General features: G+C 40.6%; 1 long non-coding RNA gene across 1 annotated transcript; it reads right to left on the bottom strand.

Moving 5' to 3' along the window:
• Positions 1-848: 848 nt before the first annotated feature.
• LOC141373468 (uncharacterized) lies at positions 849-18,934 on the bottom strand. Its single transcript, XR_012379522.1, has 3 exons — positions 18,770-18,934; positions 2,312-2,525; positions 849-1,104 (listed from the first exon to the last, which is right to left on the bottom strand). It is a non-coding gene; the product is annotated as an uncharacterized lncRNA (long non-coding RNA).
• Between the last annotated feature and the right edge of the window lie 6,144 nt (positions 18,935-25,078).

Here is a 25,078-nt window from a genome sequence, read left to right as displayed (position 1 = left end):
CTCCCTGATATTTCAGCTTGGGTGTCTAACAGAGATCTCAAAATTTAAATGTCTAAAATAGAATCCATGACCCCACTCCCATCTCAGTCCTGCTTACACAGGCTTCCCCATCTTAGTAAATGACTTTACCCCCTCATTCAGCTAGTTACTCAGGATAGAAACTTAGGAGTGATATTTGTTTCCAGCTCTTTCTCAAAACTATCAGAACTATCAAATCCCGTAGACTCTACCTTCTAAATATGTCTCAAATTAGTCCACCATCGTTGCTTTTCTCTGACAGCACTGAAGTTGACAATCTTAGCAAAATATTTCCATTATAATCAGAAGATGGGTAGGATACCCTCAATCCTCCAAATCGCCAAATCGTATCACATCATTGTCAATTTCTTGGCAAGCAATACACATTAAATAGAAATAAGAAATATTACTTTTCAAAATCCAAGAGGCGAGATTATTTTTTTACAGAGGAACTTACCCAGAAAAGCATAGGGAAGAAACTTAAAATATTTTAAGTATTGTGAAATTCTTAATGGAAAATACACAGAGAAATCCAGTGGCTTTCCTCAAAACCACTTGGAAAATGTGATGAAAAAATGTAAAAGATACCTTCATAAGAGGAACAAAATTTCATAGTGTTTAGGAATACACCATCTAGAGTATGGATATGATATTTTGATGCCTCATACATGGTAGATTTAAATATCTGTGCTTGATTAAAAGGATAACTAAAGGAATAAACAAATGAATTTCTTATTATAAAATCAGTTTAGCCCCCGTGCTAGTCCAGGGAGGATTTTAAAAACATTTTTAATTGCTATATACATAATATTTTACCATACAGAGTTGGATATTTTGGTTATTTCAATTTTACTTATTATTTGGTAGCATTGTAATAAACCCAAATCTTATTTGGTATTTCATAGTCTGCTGTTAGAGTTGATTGCTGGTAACAAAATTGCTGGTTTAGAAAGGAGGGCAATATTTTAAGGACCCTTGATCGGAAGAGTCATGCTCTTCCTGTTCCATGGTCCTCGCAGAACACACCGACTCCTGTCCCATTAGTGCTCAGCGATGGCTGTTATGACCAGGGTCATCAGCAAATATCTAGGAACAGAGAGCAGATAAGCAACAGCTTTGGCCAAAATGACGCCAGTTCCTTATTCTGGACCATTTCAAGCATGGGCCATGCCTCCCAGCAGGGGGAAACCCAGGAACCCTTCCCAGGGGAAGTTACGGAATAGCCCCAGCTCAGGCAGAAGAACGTGAATTTGCTGGCAGTCTGTGGACTAGAAAACAGGCTCTTCTGTGGACATTCCTTGGTGAGGAAAATGTAAATATAAAGCCCTCCCTGCTTTTTTCTTAATTGATTACAATGTGATGAATCAAAACATGCCCGTAAGTAAGTTATCATTAACCATCTCAATAGTTTTCCATTCTGGCAATTTAGAACCACTTAGGGGCATCAAAGAATGGCCAGGTCCCACCTGAAGCCAATTAAACCAGGATTGCCGGAGGCCGGGCCTGGGCAGGCAGTGCTTTGCAAAGTTCTCCAGCGATTCGGGTGTGCAATCAGGGTTGAGTAAGCCCACTTCCTGCCCGGGGCTGTTAGCTGAGCACCAAAATGCTCATTTCCCGCATGCCTCGTTCGCCAAGGCCACTGGTGACCCTGGCTGGCCTCGGCTGCCAAGGAAGGCTGCATGGTGGTGGTGTGACTTGACTTAGGTCTTGAAAGACGTTTAAGTTGGACTGGGTATGGGAGAGATGTGATACATAACAGGCAAAAAGAATGGCACGAACAGAAGTAGGTCAGAGAGATAAGAGCAGATGTTGCTCCAAGCAGGAGGGCTGGAAAAGAGAAGACTTCAAACCAAGTGAACTGAGAAAAAAATGAGAAAAGTCAGTGTGGGGCACAACTTCACTTGAAACAGTGGAGTTTTCAAACTGGTGGCCCATGGCCCCCATCAGACCAATAAACATGTTTGTTTATCTCACGCAATCATTTTTCATTTGAGGCAACATCTAAAAATCGGGAGTTTTCACATAAAAAAGTAAGATCTGCCAACACTGGGCCTGGGCTTCCACGTGGCGATAATTGGCCGGAGCTGCTTGCTTTGGGTGGACAAGCGTTCTTGGATGTCCGCCCAGCCCTGAAATGCTCCCGTGCGCTTATGTCACCTACTTGCTCCTGGAAATGACTGTCCCTCGCTCTTCCCTGGTGGGCACAGCCTGTGTCTAGAGAGGTGGCATGATGAAGGAAAAGGAGAATTGAACTGGGTTTCCCATCCGGGTGACCTTGGGCAAGTTCCCTTACCTCCTGGTCTTCAGTATGGCAATCTGAACAATGAGGCCGTGGAGGTCCATTTTCTCTGAGGCCCTTTGAACACTGAGATTCTTTGGTTTAACTGGAGATGGATCAATCCCACCAGCAACTTGCATGTATGTAGTAGGTAGGGCCATCCCCAAATGGCAGGGGGCCCAGAGGTCTGGAAGGAGAGCCACAGAGGTCCTTAGACTTTAGTCCTTTACTGTGAAAAGAAAAGTTTTGGGTCAGTGTTCAGCCTCATAAACTTCTCCTTTTGTCTCTACCATGGCTGAAAGAGCTATTGACCTTACCCAACCACATTGCACACACAAAAAAAAAAAAAAAACCCATCTCCTAGGGATCCAGTAGTTGATTTAAAGGGGTAAGACTGCAGAATTTAAATGTCCCACATATTCTGAAATACATCTGTGTGTCACATCTGCCTGGGCCTCTGGACACCCTTCTCTAACCCCACAGTACTTGGAGTTTAGGGCTGTCTTCAGCTCAGCACAGAAACTATGGGACTGATGGCTTCCTGGAAGGAGCCTATAGAATTGCAGTGATGTGTGATTTTTGTAAATCGAAGCAGCAGAGAAATAATAAGAGTAAATGCCAAAAGGTCCCTAAAAATATAGTCAGTAATGAGCACCAACCAAAGTTCTCTGTGAAGGCACATGAAAGACTGGGTAACCCAGCCCCTCACTTTATCAGAAGGAAAGGTCAAGATGGGGAAGTTCTGCCAAGCTGAAAGAAAGCTTCATTATCATTGTCCGTGGTGTGATTTGCAACTGTTAGAAAGCACCAGAAATACCCAGTGGGCTAGTTAAAACCCAGGTTGTGAGGGCCTAGGTCTTGAGTTTCTGATTCAGTACAGTTGGGGTGGGGTCCAAGAATTTGTATTTCTAAGAATTTCCCAGGTCCTGTTGATGCTTCTTGTCCAAGAATTATACTCTGAGAACCACTGTTTTATACACTGTTTAATTCAAAATGAAACAAAACTCTGCACAGCAAGGAACCTGGTGGATCTCAGCCCATAGTGAACCCCCAGTTGTGCTGCATCTCCCCAGTATCTTTGTCTTCCTGGCCGTCAGCTGTTCAAAGTCATGAATATCATAAGGAATCGCAAAATCCAGGCAAGAAGACAGAGCAATTTTTTTTAATTTTTATTGTTATGTTAATCACCATACATTACATCATTAGTTCTTGATGTAGTGTTCCATGATTCATTGTTTGTGCATAACACCCAGCGCTCCACGCAGAACGTGCCCTCTTTAATACCCGTCACCAGGCTAATCCATCCCCCAACCCCCCTCCCCTCCAGAACCCTCGGTTTGTTTTTCAGAGTCCATCGTCTCTCATGGTTCGTCTCCCCCTCTGATTTCCCCCCCTTCATTCTTCCCCTCCTGCTATCTTCTGAAGACAGAGCAATTTTTAGCTTTTGCTTACATTGTTCTCTTCACCTGCAAGTCCAAACCTATCTATCATGCATATCTCCAATAGAATGGTACTTTTTTCAGGGAAGACTTCCTTCCAAAATGCTACCTCTTTTCATAGGAAGACTTCCCAATCCTCCAACTGGAAAGAATCTTTCCCTCCATGAAATACCATTGTATGCACCTGCATTTCTCATGGTATCCACCTTTTCCATCTTGGATCATTTTGTGTGTGTGTGTGTGTGTGTGTGTGTGTGTATATATATACATTATATGCATTGTATCTCCCACTTTCCATACCCTAGAAGATGCTGGATAATCAAGTCTTGAACAGTAACTAGGCATACATTTTTTTATAAAGCACCAAAAAACTGTGATTTAAGTGCCTGAAAAAAGAAACACCTTATTAAACTGTGACTAGATATTGACATTACACAATCAGAAACACACAGACACACATGCACGTGCATCTATCTAACAAAATAATAGACTTTCCTGAAGGACCACATCCCCATAGACATATCTTTTTGTATGTACATGAGGCTTGAGGCTTGTGTGCATGTGTGTGTGTGTGTGTGTGTGTGTGTGTGTGTGTGTGTGTGAACCCTGTTTCTCTCTTTGGCTGTAAGTTCTGTTTTGTATTATGTTCATCTGCATTAAGTCTGTTTGGTGTGATTCTTACAGATGGCATAAAAGGGTATTATTGAAATGACGTTTCTAATAGTCTGGACATCTTCCAACACATAGAATCATAGGACCAAATTCTTTCATCTAATTAAGTTTGAAGATAATTTAGCTGATTGATAGCTGGGGTAGGAAGAACTTGTCTAGACCAGGGAGCCAAAAATGGCACATGCTTTAAGTAATCCCACCTCCTGCCACTTTCAGAACTTTCCATAAATTAATTCTGCTAATGTATTTCCTAAATGTACTTGAATTATCTACAGCAGAAATCATATTGGGAAATTTGATTCATCACCTCTATGATGCTTGCTATTATAAACCCAACTCTGTATAACCACCGTAATTTCTTTTTGTCTTTTCATGTCTTTATGAGTAAACAATTTGCAAACTTCAGGGGCATAAATTGACAATGAAATATTTTTATTAGCCATTCTTATTTCACATTCTATTAGTGCTTCAATTAACTGATGCAAAGCCATACAACCCATTTAATAAATCATTGAGTATTAGGATCACCTGCAGTCTATTACAGGCCATTCAGTACTTACTCTGTTTTGCAAATCGAGACTGTTGACCACAAGGGAATAGAAGGGCAATGGATGGATACTGATCAGGTTGATTGCTGGACAAACCACTCAGAGTTTGTGCCAAATTGAGGTATGTCTGCAACAGCACCTTGAGAGCACAGAGGAAGCCACTCCAGTTAGAAGGCACTCCCTTCTTACTAGTGGGGAGCCCCGTCTGGATAGAACGACTTCCTATTCACCTGGTAATGCCAGCCCTTTACATATAACAGACAATATCTGTTTAAAGGAATGAATATAAAACCCATACTGCCCTTAAACTTTCACTTAGTGTTCTACTAAATTAAAATGATGTAACCTTAAATGTAATCTCATAGAATTTAAATTCTGACATTATTTTGTTTGTTTCTTTAATTATTTAACCAGTTATCTAGTTACTTTTGTGGTCTCTCAAATGCTTTGAATAGAGAAAAGTCCAAACATGTCTGTTAGTAGAGGAAAAAGAACATACTTTTTTTTTCAAACCAGATAAATCTTCCATTATCTTAGATTATCCAGATAGTGCCATATTTGCTAAATTCAAAAGGAATTCTCAAGCAAGACAAGGAATCTCTCCACTCTCTCACTTGTGTTGTCAAGACTCAGTTCTATGTTACAGAATACGTTCCATCCCCAAAATATAGCTGACAGCATTTTTTAGGCAAATCCTTCGTCTCTACCAAAGCCACTCAATTTTCATTATCTAGTATTTTAAGAGCAATTATCTTTTAATATGATTCCAAAATTATTCTCAAAGCTGAAGTAAATGTTGGCTGCCTTAGCCATTTGACTTCTTTGTAGAGTTATTTAACAAATAGCTGTAAAGCCACAAACAAAAACGGGGGAAAGTGGACACAAAAAATGTTACAAAGCTATGCTTTTCCTGAGCAGTTTCAGTCGTCCGTACCCAAACATACTAAAATTATGAGCTACACATAAAAACACAATAAAATATTTCACTGAAGCTTTGCTTCTCTTATAACTCCTACTCCGGTTTTTATTTTTTAAGCAATTAATTCTACAACTAACACTCCGTGATGGATGTCATTCAGACTGCAGAAGCTTATCGGGGAGTTAAAAGGATAAAATCAAGTAGTCATTCTACTAATCCCTTTACAAGGAAACAGCTTTCTGCATAAAAAGTGGAACTTATGTGGCCATTAGCAGATGCTACATCAAGCGACCAAAAATATACACATTTAAATTCTTAAGCACAATCTATGAACACTACACAGATGGTTTCCAAGAAACTGTACCTAAATTGATTACGATAAAAATGATCTGCTGCAATTGTTTCTGTCAAAAGGGAGAACAGAATTTGTCCCAATGTGTCGCTCTGCCCACTCATGCAGAGAACCCAGCTGCTGGGACAGATGTTGCTCTAAGCACTTTATTTTAGGGTCATTAAAATGGTTACAGGGGTTAGTCATTCACTGTTTTATAAATTGTGCTTACTAGCTGAGCTCAACAGATGCTGGAAAACTTTGTAGTTGATCAGAAACAAAGTTTCACGTCAGATCCCATCTACCTTGTGTTTAGATGCAGAAATTAGGAACAAATGGGAGTGAAGAGTCAAAGAAGTGCATGCAAATTCTGGCACATTTGATCCAGGAAGGCATCTTTTCATGCCTCTATCAATAATGCTGACGCTCACCTCAGAGCCTCCTCGGGCTGGTGATGCAGAGCTGTCTAGGAGGCTTGCGTGTGTTCATTTTAGTCAAGAAGTTTGGGGTCTCATATTGCTATTGTGTAAATGAGTTTTTAATATTGATTCAGGTCTGTGTCATTGTCCTTAGCAAGGTGTCCCACAAAATTTGTCAGACAATAATATAGATCTCCCTACTACTCCTGCAAACACTCTTCTTTAAAAAATTGTTTCTAAGCCTTTCTGGGAGTGTTGTTTTGGCTCTCCTCATTGGACGGGTCGGTATTCCCATGACTCTGACTTTATACCATGATGTATTGAGATGACATCTAGCATAGAAACGAAAGCCCAGGAATATCAACAGAACCCATAAGAAATGATGGGCATGCATGTGATCCTGGCAAGGTGGCTGACATCTTTAACTGCATGGGATCCATGTGGTTTAAACTATTACCATTATTGACCTTGAGGAAGCTAGGTTGCAGAACCGGTAAATAATAGTGGCAAAATTAACGGTGGCCAAAGGACACCACACTCTCCTGTTACATAGGAAATTCAGAAATTCTGAGGGCACACCTTGCTCAAGACCAAGGCTACAGAGAGATGAGATAAGAAGAGGGAAGGGGAGACACGGGGCCATTCTAGAGAGGAGCATGGTCTGGAGTGCATGGAGCGGCAGGTATTGTGAGGTTAATGTGACCTTAGAGGAAGGACCGGCAGGGGCTTTGGCTACTGAACGAGACTTAAGGATCAGCAGAGAGTTAAAATCAAGGAATGAATGTGGAGAAATAAGAATTCTAGCTTTGGAGTGAAGACAGTGACAGCAGTTTGTGGAGCCTGAAGCTTGTAGGAGTAATCTGAGAGCAGAGGTCTATAAGAAAAAGAATACAATTCTCCATAGACGTTTCCCGTCCACCAGGGCTGTGTTTGCATGTGTCAAGGCAGCAAAGGGGACAATGACTTAGCTGTAGGTACTTCCCAGAACAGACATCTCATGACCATAGAGCTTGAGGCATGGATTTGGACCTTGCTGAGCAGCTGGTCCAGCTTGCTAATTCTTATAGAAAAAGAAATCCAAGTACAGAGAGTTCAAATCCAATTGTTTACCACCTCTTAAGTCTTGAGACAGCATAGCTTCCCCCCAAAATAGGTATTTCATTGGAATGAGGTTGTCACTGTGCAGGAGATTTTTCTTAACCTTGCATGTGATCTCAGCTAGGCTTTCCTGCTATGTCTTGTCCACATTTCTCAGCAATACGTTTGTTTTTTTTAAGGCTTTATTTAAATTCTAGTTAGTTAACATACAATATAATATTAGTTCCAGGTGCACAATACAGTGTTTCAACACTTCCAGACAACACCTGCTGCTCCTTCCTCCCCACCCTCTACTTCACTTATCCTCCACTTACCTCCCTCTGGTGACCATCGGTTTGTTCGCTAAGGTTAAGAGTCTATTTCTTGGTTTGCCTCTCTCTCTATCTTTCTCCCTTTGGTCATTTGTCTTGTTTTTTAAATTCCACACGTGAGTAAAATCATATGGTATTTGTCTTTCTCTGAGTTATTTCACTTAGCCTTATATTTTCTAGCTCCATCCATGTCATTGCAAATGCAAGATTTCATTCTTTTTTATGGCTGGGTAATATTCCATTGTATATATACACATACCACTTCTTTATCCATTCAACAGCTGTAGACACTTGAGCGGTTTACGTATTTAGACAATTTATTACAAACGATACATGCTGGAGTTGGTAAGACGCATAGTTGAAGTCTTCCTTCTATGCATCTACTTTCTACCCCCATATAAAGAGTCGCATTTCCCCAATTTGTAAACACACCGTCAGGGCTGAAATGGTATTAAATAAACTTGGTTTACAAGAGGAAAATATTAACAAAAAAATTCCAAAAATACAGTATCGACAATGGCTTTGCTATTGGGACATTGGGGAGACTGTTTTGGATTTGCTTTTTTTAAAGAATTGCTTCTGTGCATTACAATCCTGTTGAACACAGACTCTTCACACAGCTGATTTGGTTCTTCACAGATTACACTACACCTTCATAAATATTAAATCGCGATACTTGCATCATATTTTTAAAATAAATTTGGAGGTGGGAAGATGTAAAAATCCTTGATAATAGTATTTTTTAAAAAATATTCTTTAAATAATTTCCTCTCTCTGGTTTATTTGGGCATGCAGGACTGAATTTAGACCCTTCCACTTTGAGTTTCTTTATACAATAAGGAAGCTGGATTCACTAAGGAGTAGTTCACTCTTGCACTGAGCAGTTATTATTATGGTCTTTAGAAGATGGAACTTTCACATGATGAAATATCTCAAGTAAACTTTTGGACAGGGGACATATGCTGAGCTATTTTACAAATATTTGTAAAGTGACATAAAGGATTTATGGAAATAAGCCATTAGTGAGATTAGACTCTGTCATGTCATTAGAGTTCTCAGCTCCCATTCGTAACTACTTTAGAAGTGGTCATTCTTCCCCTGAGCACCAATTCAGCTTGGCAGGTAACGTGCAACTGGCACGTATGCGTGCCCCATCTCCACCGAGTTCTAAATCCTCTGAAGGTAGTAACTGAACTTTACTTCTCTCCGTATCTGCTGTGGCTACAACAACCACAGCTTGTCCTACCCCGTAGGTGCACAATCAACGATGAGTGCATGGTAACCAAAAGGGATAATTGCTAGCTTTTACTTTGGAGGAAATGATAGGACCATGATGAAGAAGGTCAGGCTAACAAATTGACATATAGAGACAACATATGGCAATGACGTTTAGCTTAAATGTATGACCCATATTCCAGAAAATTTGGTGGCATAAGGGCATGCATTCAGGCTCTTCATGCTCTGAAACTATACAAAACAAACCTAAAAAGTATGTAGTCCAGTTTATCAGGCAGTGTGCTATATAAGGTATTTCTTTAAAATGCAAGTTTTCAAAACAAAAATAGCCTGTTATCAAGAAGCGGGTGAACAAAGAAATATTTGAGAAGCATCCCGTCATAATCATACCCTTCTTCCTTTCAAACCGGGAAGGGTGCACTCTCTCAACTTAGGTGATGTTGGGACTTAATGCAGTTATTACTTAAAAGAAATTATTTTAAAAATCCTAAATCCTGATTTAAACCTTTTAACTGATCTGGATTTTATGTGGAAAACTGACTGGAATGGATCAAGAATAGGTTCAATAAGACCAGCTGGAAAGTTGGTCATAAGCAAAATGTTGATAATTTGGACCAGGCTAGTGGTAGTGGATATTGGAAAGATTTAGAGATTGAGCTAATAGAACTCGATAAGGGGTTAGATGTGGGCATATGGAAGAAGAAGATGTTGATGACCCCTTGGCCTGAGGAACTGATTGCATGGAGATACTGTTTCTTCAGATGGAGAGGACCAGGGGGGAGGGGGGAGGTTTTAAGGAGCAAAATCAAGAATCCAGTTCTGTGCATGGTTTGGAAATGTCCGTGAAGTCTGTCCAAGTGATATACCCATGAAGAAGTTGTGGTTCTAGAGTTCAAGAGATAATTCTGAGCTGAGATAGACATTTAGAAGCCCTTAGCCTATATATAGTATTTTTAAAATAAAAAATATGCCTTTGAATTTGCCAGATGGTAAAAACTTGAAACTTGAAAATATACAACAAAAGATAAACAAAGGGAATAGCAAGTAACAGCAAAATAAGAACAAAGATAATGAAATGATGGAAGCAAATCACTTGTAAGAATAAATGTAAACAACAAAAAATAAACTACTGTAAGAAAAGAGATTTTACATTTTGTCAAAAAACTAAAGCCCTGAATTAAGAAGGATAAACCTGCAACAGAACGACCTAGAAAATGTGAAGGTAAAGGATGAGCCGAGGCCAAGCAGGCAAATTCAAACACACGGGGAGCAAGGAACGGAAGTGAGGCCTACTGAGACTGAACCCCGGAGAAGCAGCAAATCTCCTATATGCCCGGAGGGCAGAAGAGAGCTGGGCTGTGTGGGACTGCCGCTCCCAGACACATCCTGAAGACCGGAGGGCCACAGGTCACATGATCTGTGAGCCGCACCGGAGACTTTGCAATGGGGACATCCTGGAATGACCATGGGTGGTTCACCTCAGTGTTCAGGTGAGAGATCAAGGCAAGGGAGCGTAAGTAAACCTTGAGATTATACTGCTGCAACCTTGGGACCACACCTAAGACTCATCCTTTCCTCCTCCTCATCGGTCTGTCAAATCTGATTATCTCGTGGTCCCGGTTCAACGCTTCTGCTCATAGGACTCCAAGCCTAGATTGTTAACCCCGCCTCCATCTGATGGCCTCTGCTGATTTCGCTCACTCTGTGCAATTTCTTCATGTTCCCTCTACACAGAGCAGTCTTTCGTTTTCTTTTTTCTTTTTTAGGATTTTATTTATTTATCTGAGAGAGAGAATGAGATAGAGAGAGTACATGAGAGGGGGGAGGGTCAGAGGGAGAAGCAGACTCCCCGCTGAGCAGGGAGCCCGATGCGGGACTCGATCCCGGGACTCCAGGACCATGACCTGAGCCGAAGGCAGCCGCTTAGCCAACAGAGCTACCCTGGCGCCCTGTCTTTCCTTTTCTTAAAAGATCTTTGTTGCTGCAGTGCTGTCACACAGGCTTCCATCTTTCTGGAAGACCATCTCCCCTCCACTGAAGAAACGTTCATCCTTTCTTCAGCTATCAGGTGAGACAGCATGCTGGGGAGACCTTCTCCGACTCCAGCCAGCACTTCTCATCACTACCTGTTCTTCCCCTTACGTACAAATACGTAATTGTATGTTGGCAATTTACAGTTATGTATTTGTAACACTGTCACATTGTGCAGTAGTTCTTAAACCACTGGTAATCTTCCCTAAGCTACGCACCCCATGAGGGTTCAGTCTTGCCCGTTTTGCTCAGATTTTTATTCCGTGTTTAGTTCTGAGCCAGGCACAGAAGCAAAACTGTTTCCCTGCACTTTTTTAGTGACTGCAATGATAGATGTATGGTGCTCTAGGAGACGTGGGGATATGGAAAACTGATGGATGAATATGTATTGGGTGGATTAATTCACCCTGGGACATTCTTTCTTGCCAGTCTGAGAGTTGCTAGAAGGAAGTGAAGGAGAGATGAGGGGAAAGAGCACTTAACTAATTCTCTCTCTCTGACTTATTTCTATGGGATAGTTTCTGTGCATTTGTTTCTGTGCTTAGGTGATAAGGGCTAAGAGCAGAGATCTCGTTTGCTTCAAAGGGGATGCTGGCTCGTTTTTTTCCATCAGAGAAATAGAAAAAGTACAAAAAGGAAAAGTAGTGAAATATGGTTAGCCTCATCCCTTCCGATCTTTTTACAATTAATCCGTGTAAACACCGAAGATGTTCAAATGAAATTTCAGTCATGGATTGTGGTCAGACTCTCCAAAATCAGTTACAAAGACCACTGGCAGTTTGGGTCATGGCTGACCTGCTGCTTCTTGTTCTCCTACCCCGTCATCCTTGGGAAGCTTTGCTGACACCTGAGTTGGTGCTATTGGCAGTAAACTTCTGTCTGTCTCATTAAGCTGATGGACAGATGGCTCCCCTGGTCTTCTTTAATGACGGGGATGGTGGTCTTCCGTTGATGGCAAGATTTATAACATTAGGGAGAGTTGATTACTGAAATGATTTTGAAGATCAGGCAGCTTTGGAAAAAATGAACCAGACAGATTTAATAGATTAGAAAAAATTTTAAAAAGATCTCCCTTTACTCCTAGGATACTATACAGATTATTTACTTATTGTTTGCCTTCTATTTCAGGCTGGAGACAAAAAAGCAACAAATGAACAGGCTGTGAATTAATCAATGCTTGAAAGTTCTTTATCATTCCTTACCCTATAGGACTTTTCTTCTTTTTCTTACCCTATGGGAGTTTTCTTCTTTTTCTTTCCTTCTTTTATCTTTCCTTTCTTTCTTCCCTCACCCCTCCTCTCTCCATTTTTCTCTCTCTCTGCCCCTCCCCCCAATCCCATCTTTATTTTTAGAAATCTGTCTGGGCGGTTTAGGATGCAACAAGAGCAGGGAAGTCAATTCAAAAATCTAGCTTTATTACATCTGTGAAAATCCTACTGCCATATGATGAGGTAGATTTTGTTTCAGAAATCAAGCCTGTTGAGCTAAATGCTTAAAGTAGATTTTTTGGGGGGGGGTTAAATAACAAAAACAAAAATATGAACTTCAAAGATTAAAGTAACAAATTCACTGAAATAGGAGCAAACATATAAGTGATTAGATTTTTCTCACGACCTAGCTGGGTTGCATATAATTTTATATAAACTGTTTTTTTGGGGGGGGTGGGTTGGAGGGCTACCTATTATATTTCTTATGAAATTAATTATGCATTTCTTAAAGATAGAAAATGTATCTTTTTTATTTTTTATTTTTTTAAAAGATTTTATTTATTTATTTGAGAGAAAGAGCGAGAGAGAGAGCACGAGAGGGGGGAGGGTCAGAGGGAGAAGCAGACTCCCCGCTGAGCCGGGAGCCCGATGCGGGACTCGATCCCGGGACTCCAGGATCATGACCTGAGCCGAAGGCAGTCGCTTAACCAACTGAGCCACCCAGGCGCCCGAAAATGTATCTTTTTTATATTTTAGTATAGGGCTGGTCATAGAATTATTGCCAAAGTTATTTTTAAATTGAATATTATAATAAAATACACATCTAGAGTGTCTAAAATCATGTGTTTTTTTTTGTCTCAGTCACTGCCCTGTAAGGTGTAGCACAGCAGAGGAGAAAATGGTCCCTTTGATATAATTTCATTGTTCATGGAAATGAAGTACTATGGATTATTGTTTGGCAAACAAGCTTTTCCTTTATGGCATATATACTTAGAAGCTCTGTTAATGTAACAAAAACAGACATATGAAAATGTCCCCCAACAAGATCACCAGACTTTAAAGATTTATTTATTATTCGAGAAAGAGAGAGAGAGCAAGGGGTTGGGGCAGGGGGAGGGAAGGGCAGAGGGAGAGGGAGAATCTCAAGCAGACTCCTCAGTGAGCACAGAGCCTGACCCAGGGCTTGATCTCATAACCCCAAGATCACAACCTGAGCACAAATGAAGAGTCAGATGCTTAACAGACTGAGCCACGTAGGTGCCCCAAGATCACAGACTTTAAAAGTAGTATGGTTGGTACCGAATGCTCCAGTCTAGTCACATTATTTCCTTCTGTTATTTTAAAAATAAAATTACAGAGAAAAAAAAATTTGAGTTTTAATAAAGTAATACATAAATATACATATACTAAATATTAAGTACAAAGGGAGAGCAGAAAGAGTACCATATTCATAGTTTAAAAATAGATTTAATTTTTTTTTCTAATTGTAAATCATACCTCATAAAAACTTTAGGAGATACAGAAAGTAGTTTGGAAAATAAAATATGCCAAAGCCCATCACCAGAGGCTCTCCATTGTTAATATCATACTGTGTCTTTTTTCTGGTCTCACAAATAGTATGTCAGGAGGCTCATTAGCATAAGACTCAGAATGGAACAGCCCATTTCTCTGATCCCTGAAGATCCGAGGGATTGACAACTTGAGACAGATGGCCTGTTGTAAAGGCTCCGGTTCAAGGCCAGAGCCTCTAGGTAGGTAAAAATCTTCCCTGCCAGGACTTTGTCTGCACTTTCCCGTGATGCACCCCAAGAGTCTCTCCACTGGAGGAGTTTTGATGGCAGGTCCTTGGGGTTGTGGGTGGAGGACAGACATGAGGCTGGCATACCTTGAGGTGAGGCCTGGGGACAGACCAGGGTGGGAGAGTAGTATTCCGGTGGGCTGTGTGCTGGCTGGCTCGGGTAGGCATGCCTGGGGGCAGTGAAGCTTCTGTTTCTTTGGCACAAACACATGCTAGTCTTGTTTTCTGCTTCAGCATTTCTTTTCCCATTAATCATAGAAGATCTGAGGGGACTCATTTGCTTTTTTATTTTATTTTTTTTTAATTTGATAGCTGATATATAAGGAGGACCCATGTCACAAGATACTAAAATGACAAAATGAAATCAGAAATATGATCAACTTCCTAGGGCTTTCAATTACTTATGTAATTGCCTCTCCATAGTATAAAATAAGAATCTATGAATGTTCTATGTATCAATATGGAATGTAAGAAAGATTCTAGCATCTTTTAAGGAAAAGATAATAAAGAATTTTTGAGAATTGACATCAGTCCCCAGATTTTCTTATGGATTGCTTGAGGTGGGCAGATGCTGAAGTAATAACTGAGAAATAAATGTGTTTTCTGTGTTTAACAGAGGTGATCTATGTGATTACCTTATTGAGTGCTCAGCCATGGGAATCTCAAAGCAACTGCCTGAGCAAGCACACAGTACAGCACAAAGAAATCACTGAGCAATACTGTATTTCCGTACTTTTGCATCGGGTGTTCACTGTGCTTAGAATGCTCTTCTCTTCCGTTATCCACCTGGCTAATTCCTACACTATTCAAAATCCGTCCTAGAAAGGCATCCTTGACTTCATAGGCCCAGTCTCCATTATGCGCAGACTTTCCCAACTTACATACGTCTCTTGATTCTAGTGGTGAAAACATTGCTTCTATGTGATTCTTAGTTGTTTTTCACCCCATCATACTATAATAAATCAATTCATTTTGAATGAAGATTTAAATAACTTAATGGAATTCACCCAGATTTTGATAACAAAAGAAGTGAGATCCGTGTAACCCTTGAATACATTATCCAATGTAAATTAATTTTTGTATATGGTTCAAGGTGAAGTTTCTTTTTTTCCCATATAAATATTTAGTGGTTCCAGTACCATTTGTTAAAATATAATTTTATTATACAAATAGTACCTTCATTCTATAAAAACATGAAAGGAAAGGGAAAAAAAAATATGTGAAAACTCATCAGTCCATAATATTTGCTATTTTCCTTGGGTTTGTTTTATGTTCATCAATATAGCTACATCTTTCTTGTTTTCATGCTCTCCTCTCTTGCTATGTCTTAAAATAATCCCATGCACTTCAATTATAAAATGCAAAATTTTTACATTTTAACATTTGTGAAATGGCAGTAAATCTTACAATTGTTTTTTTGAAGAATAAACAGAACCTCTTTGAAGGACACATAGAACAGGCCATGATTTGTCCTGGCTGGAGCACCGCAAACTTACCCATGTATAAAATGTTCTATTTATTTTACTGCCGCTTCAGCTGAGCTATTCTCATTGTAAGTTCCAAATATTATTAAAATACGTTAGTTTGAATCTCTATTTGTCTAAAAATATTTTGTAAAGCATTAAAACAAAAGATCTGAGAACTCCTGTTCTCAGAAAATAAGGAGTACTTGGTACTGATTTTGCCTTTCTACCAAAAACAATTAGAAACATAGACACAAAATATGGAATAACTTTATCAGATATTGGCCAGCGGACAAAGTATAACTGTGATTCCTGAGATGAGGAAAACCGTGAGTGAGCCCTATTATTACCCTTGTTTTCTCTCTGGAGGCATTTTATGAATCTTGTTTCAGGAAAGAAGAACTCAAGCTGAGAATGGCAAAACTCTCAAGCTGATGAAGCAGAGATGGTAGTTTATGGAGGCATAAGTGAATGAAATTTGAATGACAATGTACCAGACTGAAGGGAACTATGTAGACAAGGAGTTCCAAAAACGTATGGAGTGGTCCCCTTAGGCCTGTTGTTAGAAGCTATTTTGCATGTATAAAGTGAAATATCACAAGGTTCGACAAAGAAAAACAGTCATGGTAAGCTGATCAATATCCAGAACTTAACATGGCTGGAGGACCAATCAGACAGAGTAAAAAGACCATACTGAGGACCTAGAACATTTAGTAAATACTCCAGAAGAATTACATCATATAGACTGGGTTAAATTAGCCCTTGATAAAAGATTTTTCTAGATATGCCCTAACAAAACGTCAGATCCAGCTCAAAATAATCATGATCATCCACAAATAACTTAAGTCCTTGCCAAAACAAAGTAAAACAATCTTTAAAGGAAACAACAAAGCATAACTTTCAATATTCAATAACATAATGTCACAATGCCTATCCTCCAATAAAAAAAAAACACTAGCATACAAAGAAGCAGGAAACTGTGATACATAACCAGACCAAAAAAAGGTGGGGGGAGGAATACAAATGAACTCAGTAACCACATAAATTATGGAATTAGCTGACCCACACAGTAAAACTGGTCATATAAATATATTCAGAGATTTAAAGGAGAACATGAACTTGATGATGGAAGAAATTACAGATTTGTAGAACCAAATGGAATTTCTAGATCTGAAAATTACCTGAAATGAAAAAGTCACTGACTGATCTTAATTAAAAAAAAAAAAAAAAAACCTAAATATTTAACAGAAGCTCAGTGCCCTAGGTAACAAGATCAAATGGTCTCACATACAGGAATTTTGTGCTCCAGAATGGGGACAGAAAAATATTTTAAGAAAAAATGGATATCTATTTTCAAAATTTGATGAAAATTAGAAATCTGTATTGTATACACTTGAAGCTATAGGACGGACCCCAACTGAAAATTTTGTTCAAATGTTGAGACTTATGGCGCACACACACACACACCAAGAGGATCTGAAACAGCTTACTGCTCACATAATGAGACTTCTGCTGAGTTGAAGACAGGCTTCCCAAGGTGGTCTGAGAATGGCTTGAGAGACCAGGCGAGGGGATGAGAATGGCTGGGGTTTTTATTATGGTTAGGGGATAGGGCCACGGTGAAAGTTCGCCAAAGGAGGGAACCCTTGGGCTTTCTCTCCAGCTTTTCCAGATTAGGGCAGAAGGGTAAGAGAGAGGACTGGGGTTTAGAAGCTGTCAGCCCTCAAACACACACACAAACACACACACACACACACACACACACACACACAACTGGAGTCAGACTAAGCTGTTACAACCCACAAAGTCAAGAAACTTGAGAAAACCCAAGGAGAATAAACACAAAAACACACTAAAGCACATCATAATCAAATTACTATAGTACAATTTGAGAAAGAGAAAAATTTTAAGGAGCAAAAAAGATACATTACATGTATAAGGACAAAGCAAAGAAGGACTACAGACTTCTTGTCAGAAACAGTGCAATACAGTGCACAATGGATCGAGATCCTTAAAGAGCCAAGCAAAAGAAGCAACTCCCTGCCCCACTCCCCGCCAAAACTAGAATTCTCTTTACAGCAAAAACTCCTTTAAAAATGAAAGCAGAGAAAAACATAGATCTGTTTTGGGGAATGGCTAAGTAAGATCAGTCATGACCCATTTTTCTGCAAATGACCAGTATAAACTCTGAACCTAATGCAAAATGCAGCTACCTGAAGGCATTGGAGAGTCAACAGAGCTTTCAGATTTGGAAGGGTAGTACCCAGCTATTGCAGAAAATTATACACAGTAGAGTTACTGTTATCATAGCTTTTAACAGGGAGCCAGGTGAAATCAGATGCAAATGGAGAAGAGCGTGAAAGAGAAGAAGTGGAGGGAAGAGAACAGAACAGAAAGAAGACCCAGACGGCAAAGAGTCAATTTGGGGACCCCCAAATTGTTCTGCCCACATCTGTGTCTGGAGCAGACTCAGAGGAGCTCACCTAAAGAAAAAAGTATGCCAACTGGGTTCAGAGCCAAAAAATAATAAAATTAAAATTAAATTAAATTAATTAAATAAAATAAAATAACAATATTCAACTTGAGTCCAACCAAAATAATTGCCTACCCTCCCCTCAAAAAGACACACTTATTAAAAAAAAAAACTAACAGAAATCAGAATTCCCACAACTCATAACTCATAATATCTAGAATAGATCTCCTACTATCTGATCAATAAATATAAGACATAAATTACTAATATCTGTAGTGAAAGAGGACATTACCAAAGATATTGCAGAAATTAAAAGGATGATAGGAAAATAGTATGAGCAGTTTTATGCCCATTATGCCCATAACAGATTAGATGAAATGGAAAAATTCCTTAAAGGACAGTAATTTAACAAAAAAAAAAAAAAAAAAAACTGGCCTAAGAAGAAATAGAAAAAAGTGCATAGACTTCTATGCATTAAAGAAATTGAATTCATAATTTAAAACCTTCTGAAAATGAAAACTGCTTACCTAGATGGTATCACTGGTGATTTCTATCCAAAACTTAAGAAAAAGATAAAGGCTATGCCACAAAACTCCTTCAGAAAATATAGGCAGAAGGAACACTTCCCGACTAATGTTGTGAATGCAGAATTATCCTGCATAGAAACTAGACTAAGGCATTATAAGAACTGAAAAATCCATCGTGTCCGGATACCACACACTTCCCAAAGTATTAGCAAATCGAATGGAGAAATATGTATGTATTTTATATATAGCATATGTCATGTCATGGTGGGGCGGGGCTTTACCAAATAAATGCAAGCTTGGCTTAACATCCAAAACCAGTTGGCACAATGGATCATATTAGCAGAATAAAGAGAAAGAAATATTGTCTCAATAGATGCAAAAAAACCTCTGACCCAGTCGAACACAACGGAGAGCTCCAGACGTTGCAGTCGTGAAATTAGCTCTGAACGGTGGGTGCTGTGACGATAGAAGGAGGGACAAACTGGAAGACAGATGGGACAGCGAGGTGACATAGGGGCGGGGAGGGGGCTAGGGGCAAGGAAAGGGAGGGAACGAAGGGGAAAGAGAGAGAAGAGTTGAGCAAGTGACAAAGACAAAAGAGGGATACAAAGGTGGGAAGCTGAGACAAAAGCAAAAGGCAGAGAGAAGCAAAAAGAAACAGTCAGGGAGTGTAAGAGGCACCTACAGAGTGTGCGACCTGAGGTGAATATCCACGAGGAGTTTCGTTTCCATTTCATAAAATATTTATGTTATATGGCTTTTACTCACACTGTAATAAAATATCGGTGCTGACTATTTACACGTTCTAATATACGGTTTCCTAAGGTGTCATTATCCTGGAGTGTGGTCTTCAGATAGTTGTATCCGAACTGCTTGGTTCCTGTTGTTAAAGGGTCCCGTCCTCATGCCTCACCCCATAAATCCTGACTCTGAATCCCCGGGGGGCAACCTAGGGATTTCAATTTTAACACGCATCCCCAAGCGATTCCAATTCTCACAAATGTCTAGAGAAGCAGTTTATACACTTAAACACACACAGAAAACAGAAAACAACAATGCTCTTAAATGGTCCCCTTCGCAGATTTCTGCAGTCTGAGTTGAATCTATCACTTGGTCTCTACATCACACAAAAATTCTGCGTGAAGGTAGACTTCAGGCATTCGGGCATGAACACCCCGACTGCAGGGCCGTTGCTATGCATGCTCACGTACCCTCCCAACTTCTAAGCTCAGGGCTTTACGTGCTGCCCAAATCTAGCCCTGTGGTGACCCTTGGTCCCCTGAGCTCCTGTGGTACCTACTGCAGGTGCCCCCTCTCCAGCCCCATTGTGGACGTGCGCCAGGTCAGGTCAGAGCGTGGTTTGTGTCGGTTTTCTCTCCTAACCTCTCTGGAGGCTCCTGCAACACAGGAAGTTAGCCCTGTTATTTTGTATGTGCTCACCTCCCTGTGCAGTAACAGTGCTCAGAAAACGGTTTATTGACGGGGACAGAGAGCAGATCATCAATGGCCGTTGTGAGCTGCTCTGTTCGTGGGATCTTGGTCAAAGGTAGCATTCACCATGGCTCTCGGTGCAGACACTTGGGCATTTCTCTGCAGCCTCTCTCCTCTGCTCAACTCGTGTAGGTTTTTAATTCTCAAACATCTTGCAAATCCATCCTCAACACGCCATCTCCAAGCAGCTGCCTCTCTTCAGCACTTGTGTCTGTCCTCAGGATTGCACATTTCCACCTCTTCTCAGCCTCCAGATCCTCCAGGTGCCCCTCTCCCCCTCCACCGATCCTGTCTGCACAATAGCTGCAAAAGAACATCTTTTAAAATATCCATATGGTGAAGTCCCTCCCCTGTTGAAAGTGCCACAAACCTCCCACCTGTCTCTGTATTATGATGAATGACCGCTGCCTGATGTTGAACTTGCCTGTCCCGACTCCATAGCTGCAGGTCACAGACTGTGTCCTGTGTCCTGGCTGGGTGACAGTAGGGGCCCCATTTCTGGAATGAAAAGGAAACCCAAGTTTGAATGTCACCTCCATTACTGGTTAGCTATTTGACTTGAATAAGTTCTTCAATTCGTAAGCCTATAGGATAAGTTTTATCCTATAAAACAAGAAGACAATAATAGCGCTTGTCTCGGAACGCCGTCCCAAGGAGTCATTGAACTAGTGTGTGCACACTTCAAACTGGCACCGGTTCTGTATCTGGAGCTGAATTAGTACGAGTCATTACTGCTAGGCCTTTGTGTCTCTATGCAGTTCCTTCTGATTAGATTAATTCTGAGTAATCCTTTCTATCCCGTCTTTCTAGCAAACTCCCCCTCTTCTGTTTCTGTTCAACTACCACCTATTCAAGTCCTGCTTTCTCTGAAAAACTTACTGATCATCCGGTCGTCTTGGTCTCCTAATTTACATTAGATGTTTGATCTTGTGTTGTCAGTCCTCTTACTCACTACAGTATAAGAGAGTTAAAATATATGCCTTCTTTGATAGGGAGGGAAGGACCCTGCTCTCTCTCTCTCTCTCTCTCTCTCTCTGTATATATATATATATATATATATATATATATATATATATATATAATTTGTATCCCCAGAAGCTACGACAGTAATGCTATGACTTTTAGTCATCAGTCAGTTGGTTGAAAGAATGAATGGTCATGCAGTTTCAGTAGATATCTACCAAGGGTCATTGTCATCTCTTTAAACACAGTAAAAGTAGCATTGAAGTGTGTGGGATTTTCAGAGCAAAAGAGAAATAGTCATATATTTCCTTCAAAATACAACTGAACTGGAAGGATGGGTGAGTACCAAGAGAAACAATACTCTGAGTGAAATTTCGACATGGCCCCTAGTCCATCTAGATCCCAACCATCTCCCCAGTGGGCCCACTATTGGCAAGCGACGATGTTCTTGCTCAAGGATACAGGTGCAAGTGAGACCCACAGCACCCACAGCAACATTCGGAGGAAGTGGCCATCCGGCGTGTGAAAGAAGCTCTTCTCTAAGGCTCTTCTTTGTAATGAGAGCGCAGGAAAGTGTGCTAAGCTTTTCTTATTGTAGCGTTCCTAACATGTTGGACCATGACAATTTCGGGAACTGGGCTTGCCACCCCGTTTGGGGCGATGTGTTAGGTTAAAAGACCCATTGTCTGTGACTTGGAAGCCCGGGTTTCCCAGGCCTCTGCAAGCAGGCAGTCCTCTGAAAACAGCTTTTGTCTATTGCCACACTGCAATCACTTGCCTCATTGTTAAAATTCAGTTTGAGAAGAAAACAAGGAGAGGAAAGAAAAGGAATTGTCATCTGCAGCTGCAAACTCTAAAACCTTCTGGGGCTCAAGATGCATCAGAATTGCTGAAGCTCTTGGATGAATCTTTTTTCATTGTGACCGGACTTTTCCACCTTCAGTTCACTTCTCAGATCTTCTCAAATCCAATATGGATTATGCTTTTTGTTGTCTAAAATATATCATAGGATCTAGGATTATTAGCCAAGGAACAGGTTTTTTTCTTAAATAAAGTTTATCAAATTACTACTCTACTCTACCTTTAATTGGTCTCACATTTTAACAAATAACTGGATTTCATAAAAATTTTTGAAAGCTATTAACTGGTATCTCAGCAAAATAAACACTAGCCAAAGTATTTTAATTGCACACCAGACCCTTTTCCTTGCTGTCATGTTAATTGTAGATTTCCCTAATTGAGAATCTGTGGGTGGGTATCTGCCCCGGAAGCCTCGTGTGTGTCAAGACATCTGGTTTGCTAATCATCATACTGCCTTTCAGAGGCCACTAACTGTGAAACCACTTCTCCCTGGGACCCATGACTCAAACACAGAGTTGCTTCGATCTGGAGCTTGCTGGCTAGGAGGCTAGGGAAATGGAACAAGAAGGGTGTGAGGCGGCTGGCTCCTGTGTTTGCCACCCATTCTGGTTGTTGCAGAGGAATTTTTCTGGTGGGACAACCTGCAAGCTATGCCAACCCATTGATAATTTTATAAACAATACTGTTAAAGAATGAAAGGCTTTGTTGCGTAGAATGTGTCCGTCACGTTCAAGAGAAACAGAGCGTTTAGATAAGCATGTCCAACAGCACACGGAGCTCTCGCATGTCCTCTCCTTGTGGCTTGCCCGGATGGCCCACAGACCTCTGAACGCACCAGGACAATATTCAATGAAAAAAATAAAAATTATTTAACTAAAATATTGGCTTGATTGAGCTAAAACTATAATTTTAGACTCAGATAATGCAGTACTTATTTTCCGTTGTTTTCTCTATGTGACATTGGACAAATTATCTAATCTCCTTTCTTCTCGCTTCTCCCGCTTGTGATTTGTCTCCCTAAAGTCATCAAATGGAGTGAGCAGAGAGGTGAAAATGCCCTGCCTGGTGTCTGCGGCATAGCCTTCCCTAGGGGTCATGCGTCCCCTCTGTTGCCAGAAGTCCTACCTCATTGAGGAAAGAGACCCCTACCCTTCACAAGGAAAGTAGTCATCAGTTTATGTTCGAGTCCTCTGACGCGGCCTAGAGTACACCAGGGCGGAGATGCTGGGAATGTTGAAAGCAGTGAATTCAACACAGATACAGTAAAGACTTTCTGGCCTCCTAAAGCCATCCAGTGCAGAAATGGACACACCTCTGAGGATAATCTTAAAAAATAATTTGGACAGAAATGACTGTGAGATGTGCCTGGACAAAGCCACAGAAATTAAGTCTCAAACACCAGAATAACAGAAATCCCGTGTGTAAACCTAATACCCTAATAGAATTCAGCCCTAATGGAAATACTGCAAAGGTCTTCAATGGAAACACTGAACGTGTGTTTTCCCGATCTCTGTGGGTCTTCAAGGAAACCACTTAGCACGCTTTTGTAGAGAGAAATGTAAGCAGTAGATCACAGGATGGGACAGGTGATCGGTGGAAGTTGACACAAAAACCAGCCACCACCATGGTGTCACGCATACTATCGCATATGATTTTTATTTTCCGGTTCTCTGATTTTGACCTTAAGTTCCACACAGCTGCGCTTTTCCTTGTCAACTCCCTCCAAAAACAATGTCCCTCAACGGATGAATCAAAAAATTGTGATCCACTATTATTCAACAATTAACATTCACATAGAAGTATTGTATGAATTAGTAGCAAAAATCTCTAAAACATGCTTTAGCAAATATATATATATATATATGAAGAAAATATACATGCAGTGTGATATTATTTATAAAAAATGTTCAAACCTACAGATCTATTTTAGAATCTCTCATGGAAACAGTAACCCTTTAAACGCTGGCCGAGGAGCATGAACACTACTGGCCCGACGGCGATCATCCCTGCGGGAGAATCCGGGAACAGGGATCGGTGTTGGACATGAGGCCTCATCAGCTGCATAATGTTTATCAATTCACAGAATCGTCGTCTCTGGCAAATATGGCACAGGGTTGCCATTTGATAAATTTGGGAGTGATACGTAAGTGTCCATTATTTCATTCTCTATTTTTGTCAAAATGTTTACAGTATGTCATAAAACAGGATATGATAAATAGATAATACCAGTTTTAAGGAATGAAAAATAAGATTTTACCTGGGTTGCTAAAAGAATGATAAGAAACTCTTCCAGTTCAATCTCGTAGCTGCAAGGTGCACCGTGATTAGAACACACAGACCTGTGTGTGGCCCGTCCCCGCTGAATTGATTGGGAGACTGCCCCTTGCCTCCAGAGAGCACAGTATCCACTCAGAGGGACTGGGTAAATGTTTCTGTTGGACTCAAAGCGATTTTTCAGTCTGGCATTCAGGATCCTTTATGATCCTGCCCAGATGTCCTTGCGGAACCCCAAGTCTGCCAGTTCTCAACATCTCAACATCTTACCCACTCAGTCACGTGGGACCTGCCCCTGGCATCCCCAGCTTTCCCTGACACCCCTGTGTCTTAGGCTGAAGTCCCTGCTCTTCTCTGTCAGCTAAGCGCTGACTATTCAATGGCAGGGCCGGGTTATCTTTTAGCCCCCTGAAGAGACGAGGTAAGTTAGGTTCTCCCATTTCAGTGCCTCTTGTTGTATGGACAGTCACGGGGTACTTAGCTCAGTACTGCACTCACGGTATCTGTGCAGTACTGAGACACCCAGCTGCTCCTCTACCCTCTGTGCTGTGAGACCCTCACCAACAGGGCCATGCTTTATCCATTTGGTCACGGGCTGGCCATCTCATAGACAATGATAAGATGCTGACAAAGTGATGTTTACATGAGATACTATGTTTTGATGACCATTCAGAAGGTGATAATTCTGGACACTCACCATTTCATACATCACCAACAGAT

The sequence above is a fragment of the Callorhinus ursinus genome, unplaced genomic scaffold (assembly GCF_003265705.2).
Source record: "Callorhinus ursinus isolate GAN/ISIS: 27379988/994484 unplaced genomic scaffold, GSC_fseal_2.0 scaffold10, whole genome shotgun sequence".
NCBI classification, from domain to species: domain Eukaryota; kingdom Metazoa; phylum Chordata; class Mammalia; order Carnivora; family Otariidae; genus Callorhinus; species Callorhinus ursinus.
This window is presented reverse-complemented; position numbering and strand designations above follow the sequence as displayed.